This window comes from Chenopodium quinoa, unplaced genomic scaffold (genome assembly GCF_001683475.1).
Source record: "Chenopodium quinoa cultivar QQ74 unplaced genomic scaffold, ASM168347v1, whole genome shotgun sequence".
Lineage (NCBI taxonomy): Eukaryota > Viridiplantae > Streptophyta > Magnoliopsida > Caryophyllales > Amaranthaceae > Chenopodium > Chenopodium quinoa.
Window position 1 is genome coordinate 1,287,673 of NW_018743199.1, and position 8,051 is coordinate 1,295,723.

Here is an 8,051-nt window from a genome sequence, read left to right on the forward strand (position 1 = left end):
TGATATTATAAATGTCCGTAGTAGGCTTGAGTTCACAAAATCGGTGCAAGTTGCGAATTAGTAAATTGACCGTTTTAAGGCAAATTTGATGGTTCCACCCACTAAATTAGAATCCCGGAGAGGGACCATGGTAAACATTTCGACAATTTTTATTTCCGGGCAAAAAAAGGTCAAAAAATTCCAAAATTGAAGGCTATTATCCATGTTTTTTGAGGAATTTTTGAGGTTTCGGGGCCCGGTGGCGAAAAGTGTTGAGAATCTTGGGAATACATCTTAAGGTCATATAATACCGTTTGGGACCATATATGATCATTAAATGATGTCATAAATTTCTGTGGTAGGCTTGAGTTCACAAAATCGATGCAAGTTGCGAATTGGTAAATTGATTGTTTTAAGGCAAATTGGATGGTTCCACCCACCTAGTTGGACTCCCGGAGGGTATTAGGGACCATGGTAAACATCTCGGCAATTTTTATTTCTGGGCGAAAAAAAGTCAAAAAATTCCAAAATTTAAGGCTATTATCCATTCTTTTTGAGGAATTTTTGAGGTTACGGGGCCCGATGGCGAAAAGTATTAAGACCCTAGGCGATACATCTTAGGATCATATAATGTTGTTTGGAACCATATATGACCATTATATAGTGTCATAAATGTCCGTGTTAGGCTTGATTTCACAAAATCAATGCAAGTTGCGAATTGGTAGATTAATCGTTTTAAGGCAATTGGATGGTTCCACCCTCTCAATTGGACTCCCAGTGAATATTAGAGACCATGTTAAACATCTCGGAATTTTTTATTTTTGGGCGAAAAAAGGTTAAAAATTTCAAAAATTGAAGGCTATTTTACCAATGCTTTTTGAGGATTCTTTAAGGTTACGGGGCTTGGTGGCGAAAAGTGTTGAGAACCTAGGGGATACTTCTTAGGGTAATATAATACCGTTTAGGACCATATATGACCATTAAATTATGTCATAAATGTTTGTGGTAGGCTTGAGTTCACTGATAAATCATATTTATATAGAGTTTATAGGCACGTTTATGCTAGTTTTATAGTTGCTTTTTGAGTTTTGTATCGCTTTTTAGGTTGAAAATGCATAAGTTGTTTGTTTTGTGCTCTATTACGCTCCGTTTGTGTTTTTATTTATGTTTCAGGTGATTTGATAGACATTTGAACGCTTTCGTAGTGGTTTTGGAAGAATCGGACAATGAAAGGGTGAAAAGTCGACGAATCAAGTTTATTAATTGAATATCCCACGTTCGTGGATGTTGATTTTGAGATGTATATGCATGAGGAATGAATATAGAATCCACAAGGGTTGTTATGCAATTTTCGGAATTGAATTTGAGTTAGAAACGAAGTTAAACGATATTTTACAAAGTGGCAAAACTGACCCGTGTCCACTCTTTTGATCATAATTTGAGTTCTACAGATTGGATTGATGCGATTCAAATTGCTTGGAAACTAGACTTGAAGTGAATTCCAATGATAGGTCACATGCCCCGAGAATCCTCCTAGAACAGAAGTTATGGCCGTTTTAATCCGAGATAGGTAGCCTGCGACCATACCCCGCGCCCAATCGAGGCTCCGTAGCTACTTCCAGGGCGCGGGGCTGACCTGCACCCGCAGGTTTTGGCGAGTGAACAATAGGCACGAGGCTTTTTCGCCGTCACGTCTTCACTCGTCCCTCTTTCATCGATCATCTTCGTGCCACGTCATCGTCTATGGTCCAATAGTAATGCAGCTTATGTATTTTTTATTTTCTTATTTCTTTTCTTTATTTATCTTTAGATTAGTTTTAGAATAATATAAATACTCCAATAATGGATATTATTTTTCCCTTATGCCTTTTTATACTTTTTGTTTTACGTACGTTTTAGTTTTCTCCCTAGCCCTAGTTTTTCATGGACAACTCCATGGGTTCCTCCATGGATTTGTTTTTGAATTTCTTACTTTAATTTATAGAGGTAATTTTATTTATTTATTTTTATTATGCTTTCTTCATTAGATTTAGTTTTTATTATTTATTTCATGCTAGAGTAGTTTATTTCTAGGGTTTGGGAATCCATGTTTATACAATGAATCTTGGTTGATGTTTTTAATATTTTGATTATTAATTTCTCTAATTGATAGTGTTTTATTGTTAATCTTGCAACCTGATCAATGATTTGATTAATTCATGTGAATAAGAGCTTGAATCGAAAGATCTTACTTTTAAAGGCTTCCCTACAATTAGCAATTCTGATTATGTTAGCGACCGTACTGCATATGTTGAATTGAGAGCGTTAAGACCCGACTGTAGGCTTAGCAATTGCTCTAGATAATTTATTGATTGAGTTGTTATTGATATTTGATAGGTTTAGAGCTATAAACATGGTGAACCATAACCCTAGGTCTTTTTATTAATTGTTTTTATTTCTATTTTAATTTAGACTATTTTTCTATCCCAATTTCGTGACTTAGTTTAGTTTCTCCATCCCTTAGAAGTTAGATTGAATAACCATCTCTCTGTGGATTCGACCCTACTTACTCTAATACATTGTTAGTTGGTTTTGTTAGAAATTTATTTTTGACAGGTGTACGACAACCTCGCATTCACAAAATCGATGCAAGTTGCGGATTAGTAAATTGATCGTTTTAAGGCAAATTAGATGGTTCCACTCACCTAATTGGACTCCCGGAGGGTATTAGGGACCATAGTAAACATCTCGACAATTTTTATTTCCGGGCGAAAAAAAAGTCAAAAAATTCCAAAATTGAAGGCTATTATCCACGCTTTTTGAGGAATTTTTAAGGTTAAGGGGCCCGGTGGCGAAAAGTGTTAAGACCCTAAGGGATACATCTTAGGGTCATATAATGCTGTTTGGAACCATATATGACCATTATATGATGTCTTAAATGTCTGTGGCAGGCTTGAGTTCACAAAATCGGTGCAATTGCGAATTGGTAAATTGACTTTTTAAAGGAAAATTGGATGGTTCCACCCATCTAATTGGACTCCCGGAGTGTACTAGGGACCATGGTAAACATCTTGGCAGTTTTTATTTCCGGGCGAAAAAAAGTCAAGAAATTCCAAAATTGAAGACAATATCCACGCTTTTTGAGAAATTTTGAGGTTATTGGGGCAGGTGGCGAAAAGTGTTGAGAACCTAGGGGATACATCTTAGGGTCATATTATGCCGTTGGGAACCATATATGACCATTAAATGATATCATAAATGTCTGTAGTAGGCTTGAGTTCACAAAATCGGTGCAAGTTGCGAATTAGTAAATTGACCGTTTTAAGGAAAATTTGATGGTTCCACCCCCTCAATTGGACTCCCGGAGGATATTAGGGACAATAGTAAACATCTCGGCAATTTTTATTTCCGGACGAAAAAAGGTAAAAAAATTCCAAAATTGAATGTTATTTATCCACGCTTTTTGAGGAATTTTTGTGGTTATTGGGGCTGGTGGAGAAAAGTGTTGAGAACCAAGGGGATACATCTTAGGGTAATATAATGCCGTTTGGAACCATATGTGACCATTAAATGATGTCATAAATGTCCGAGGTAGGCTTGAGTTCACAAAATCAGTGCAAGTTGCGAATTGGTAAATTGACCGTTTTAAGGCAAATTGGATAGTTGCACACACCTAATTGGACTCCCGGAGGGTATTAGGGACCATGGTAAACATTTCGGCAATTTTTATTTTCGGGCGAAAAAAGGTCAAAAAATTCCAAAATTGAAGGCCCGGTGGCGAAAAGTGTTGAGACTCTTGGGAATACATCTTAAGGTCATATAATACTGTTTGGGACCATATATGACCATTAAATGATGTCATAAATGTCTGTGGTAGGCTTGAGTTCACGAAATCGATGCATGTTGCGAATTGGTAAACTGATTGTTTTAAGGCAAATTGGATGGTTCCACCCACTTAATTGGACTCCCGGAGGGTATTAGGGACCATGGTAAACTTCTCGACAATTTTTATTTCCAGGCGAAAAAAGTCAAAAAATTCCATAATTGAAGTCTATTATAAACGCTTTTTAAGGAATTTTTGAGGTTTCAGAGCCCGGTGGCGAAAAGTGTTGATACTCTAGGGAATACATCTTAAGGTCATATAATTTCGTTTAGAACCATATATGACCATTAAATGATGTCATAAATGTCCATGGTGGCTTGAGTTCACAAAATCGGTGCAAGTTGCGAATTGGTAAATTGACTGTTTTAAGGAAAATTGGATGGTTCCACCCACCTAATTGGACTCCCGAAGGGTACTAGGGACCATGGTAAACATCTCGCCAATTTTTATTTCCGGGCAAAAAAAAGTCAAAAAATTCCAAAATTGAAGTCTATTATCCACGCTTTTTGAGAAATTTTTGAGGTTATTGGGGCCGGTGCGAAAAGTGTTGAGTACCTAAGGGATACATCTTAGGGTCATATAATGCCGTTGGGAACCATATATGACCATTAAATGATATCATAAATGTCCGTAGTAGGCTTGAGTTCACAAAATCGGTGCAAGTTGCGAATTAGTAAATTGACCTTTTTAAGGCAAATTTGATGGTTCCACACACTCAATTGGACTCCTGAAGGGTATTAGGGTCCACGGTAAACAACTCTGCAATTTAATTCCGGGCAAAAAAAGGTCAAAAAATTCCAAAATTGAAGACTATTATCCACTCTTTTTGAGGAATTTTTGAGGTTACGGGGCCCGGTGGCGAAAAGTATTAAGACCCTAGACGATACATCTTAGGATCATATAATGCCGTTTGGAACCATATATGACCATTATATAATGTCATAGGCTGGAGTTCACAAAATCGGTGCAAGTTGCGAATTGGTAAATTAATCGTTTTAAGGCAAATTGGATGGTTCCACCCACTCAATTGGACTCCCGTAAAATATTGGAAATCATGGTAAACATCTCGGCAATTTTTATTTTTGGGCGAAAAAAGGTTAAAAATTTCAAAAATTGAAGGTTATTTACCAATGCTTTTTGAGGAATTTTTGAGGTTAAGGGGCTCGGTTACGAAAAGTGTTGAGACCCTAGGGGATACATCTTAGGGTCATATAATACCGTTTGGAACCATATATGACCATTAAATGATGTCATAAAGGTCTGTGGTAGGCTTGAGTTCACAAAATCGATGCAAGTTGCGGATTGATAAATTGATCGTTTTAAGGCAAATTGGATGGTTCCACCCACCTAATTGGAATCCCGGAGGATATTGGGGACCATGGTAAACATCTCGGCAATTTTTATTTCCGGGCGAAAAAAAGTCAAAAAATTCCAAAATTGAAGTCTATCCACGCTTTTTGAGGAATTTTTAAGGTTAAGGTGCCCGGTGGCGAAAAGTGTTAAGACCCTAAGGGATACATCTTAGGGTCATATAATGCCGTTTGGAACCAAATATGACCATTATATGATGTCTTAAATGTCCATGGTAGGCTTGAGTTCACAAAATCGGTGAGAGTTGCGAATTGGTAAATTGATCGTTTTAAGGCAAATTGGATGGTTCCACCCACTCAATTGGACTCCCGGAGTATATTAGGGACCATATTAAACATCTCGACAATTTTTATTTTTGGGCTAAAAGAGATGAAAAAATTCCAAAATTAAAGGCTATTATCCACGCTTTTTGAGGAATTTTTGTGGTTATTGGGGCGGTGGCGAAAAGTGTTGAGAACCTAGGGCATACATCTTAAGGTCATATAATGTCGTTTGGAACCATATATGACCATTAATGATGTCATAAATGTCCGTGGTATGCTTGAATTCACAAAATCGGTGCAAGTTGCGAATTGGTAAATTGACCGTTTTAAGGTGAATTTGATGGTTCCACCCACTCAATTGGACTCCCGGATGGTATAAGGGACCATGGTAAACAACTCTGCAATTTTTATTTTCGGGAAAAAAAAAGGTCAAAAAAATTCTAAAATTGAAGTCTATTATCCACGCTTTTTGAGGAATTTTTGAGGTTACGGGGCCCGGTTTGGAACCATAATGATCATTTATGGTTTAAAATCGTAATATATGACCCTGAGATGTATCCCTTAAAATCTCAAAACTTTTCGACACCAGGTCCTGAAACCTATAAAATTTCTCAAAAAACGTGCATATTAGCGTTTAATTTAGGAATTTTTTACTTTTTTCGCTAGAAAATAAAAATATTTGAAATGTTTACCATGGTCCCTAATACGCTCCGGTAGTCCAATTAGGTGGATGGAACCATCCAAATTGCCTTTAAACGATCAATTTACCAGTTTACAACCTGCACTGATTTCATTGACTCAAGTCTACCACGAACATTTATGACAACAAATAATGATCATAAATGGTTCCAAACTTCATTATATGACCCCGAGATATATTCCCTAAAAGTTCTAATCTTTCAACACCGGGGCTCGAAACCTCCAAAATTTCTCAAAAAACGTGGATTATAGCTTTCAATTTTGGAATTTTTTGACTTTTTTTCTCTCGGAAATAAAAATTGTCGAAATGTTTATCATGGTCCCTAATACCTTATAGGAGTCCATTTAGGTGTAATGAACCATCCAATTTGCCTTTAAATGGCCAATTTACTGATTTAAAACTTACACCAATTTCATATAATGATCATATATGGTTCCAAACGGCATTATATGACCCCGAGAAATATCCCCTAAAATTTCAAGCCTTTTCGACACTGGGCCCGAAACCTCCCAAATTTCTCAAAAACCGTGTATATTAGCTTTCAATTTTTGAATTTTTTGACTTTTTTCACCTGGATATAAAAATTGCCAAAATGTTTACAATGGTCCCTAATATCCTCCAGGAGTCCAATTGGATGGGTAGAACCATGCATATTTATGACTACATATAATGATCATTTATGGTTTCTAACGGCATTATATGACCCCGAGATGTATCCCTTAAAATCTCATTTCTATTCGACACCGGGCCCCAAAACCTTTGAAATTTCTCAAAAAGCATGGATATTAGCCTTCAATTTTGGAATTTTTTATTACTTTTTTTGCACGGAAATAAAAATTGCCGAAATGTTTACCTTGGTCCTTAATACCCCCCGAGGTTCATTTGGGTGGGTTGAACCATCCAATTTGCCTTTACAATTTGTACCGATTTCATTAACTCAAGCCTACCATGAACATTTATGACAACATATAATGATCATTTATGGTTTATAACGGTATTATATGACCCCGAGATGTATCCTTTAAAATCTATAAGCTTTTCGACACTAGGCCTTCAATTTTTGAAATTTTTGACTTTTTTTCGCCCGTAAATAAAAATTGACGAAATGTTTACCATGGTCCCTAATACCCTCCGGTAGTCCAATTGGATGGGTGGAACCATCCAATTTGCATTTAAACGACCAATTTACCGGTTTACAACTTGCACCGATTTCATTTACTCAAGATTACCACGACCATTTATGAAAACAAATAATGATCATAAATGGTTCCAAACGACATTATATGAGCGTGGGAAATATTTCCTAAAATCTCAAATCTGTTCGACACCGGGTCTCGAAACCTTCAAAATTTCTCAAAAAACGTGGATATAGCTTTCAACTTTGGAATTATTTAACTTTTTTCACAAGTAAATAAAAATTTCCGAAATGTTTACCATATCATGGTTCCTAATACCCCCCGAGAATCCAATTGGCAGGGTGGAACCATCCTATTTTCCTTTAAACGGCCAATGATCATATATGAATCCAAACCTACCACGAACATTTATGATAACAAACAATGATCATATATGAATCCAAACGACATTATATGACCCTAAGTTATATACCATAGAATTTCAAGACTTTTAGACATCAGACCCCAAACACTCTAAAATTTCTCAAAAAACGTGGATATTAGCCTTCAATTTTTGAAATTTTTTTAATTTTTTTCACCTCGGAATAAAAATTGCCAAAATTTTTACCACGGTCCCTAATACCTTCCCGTAAGTTAGTTGGGTAGGTGGAACCATCTAATTTGCCTTTAAACGACCAATTTACTGATTAACAACACGCATCTATCGATTTCATTAACTCAAGCTTACCACGAACATTTAT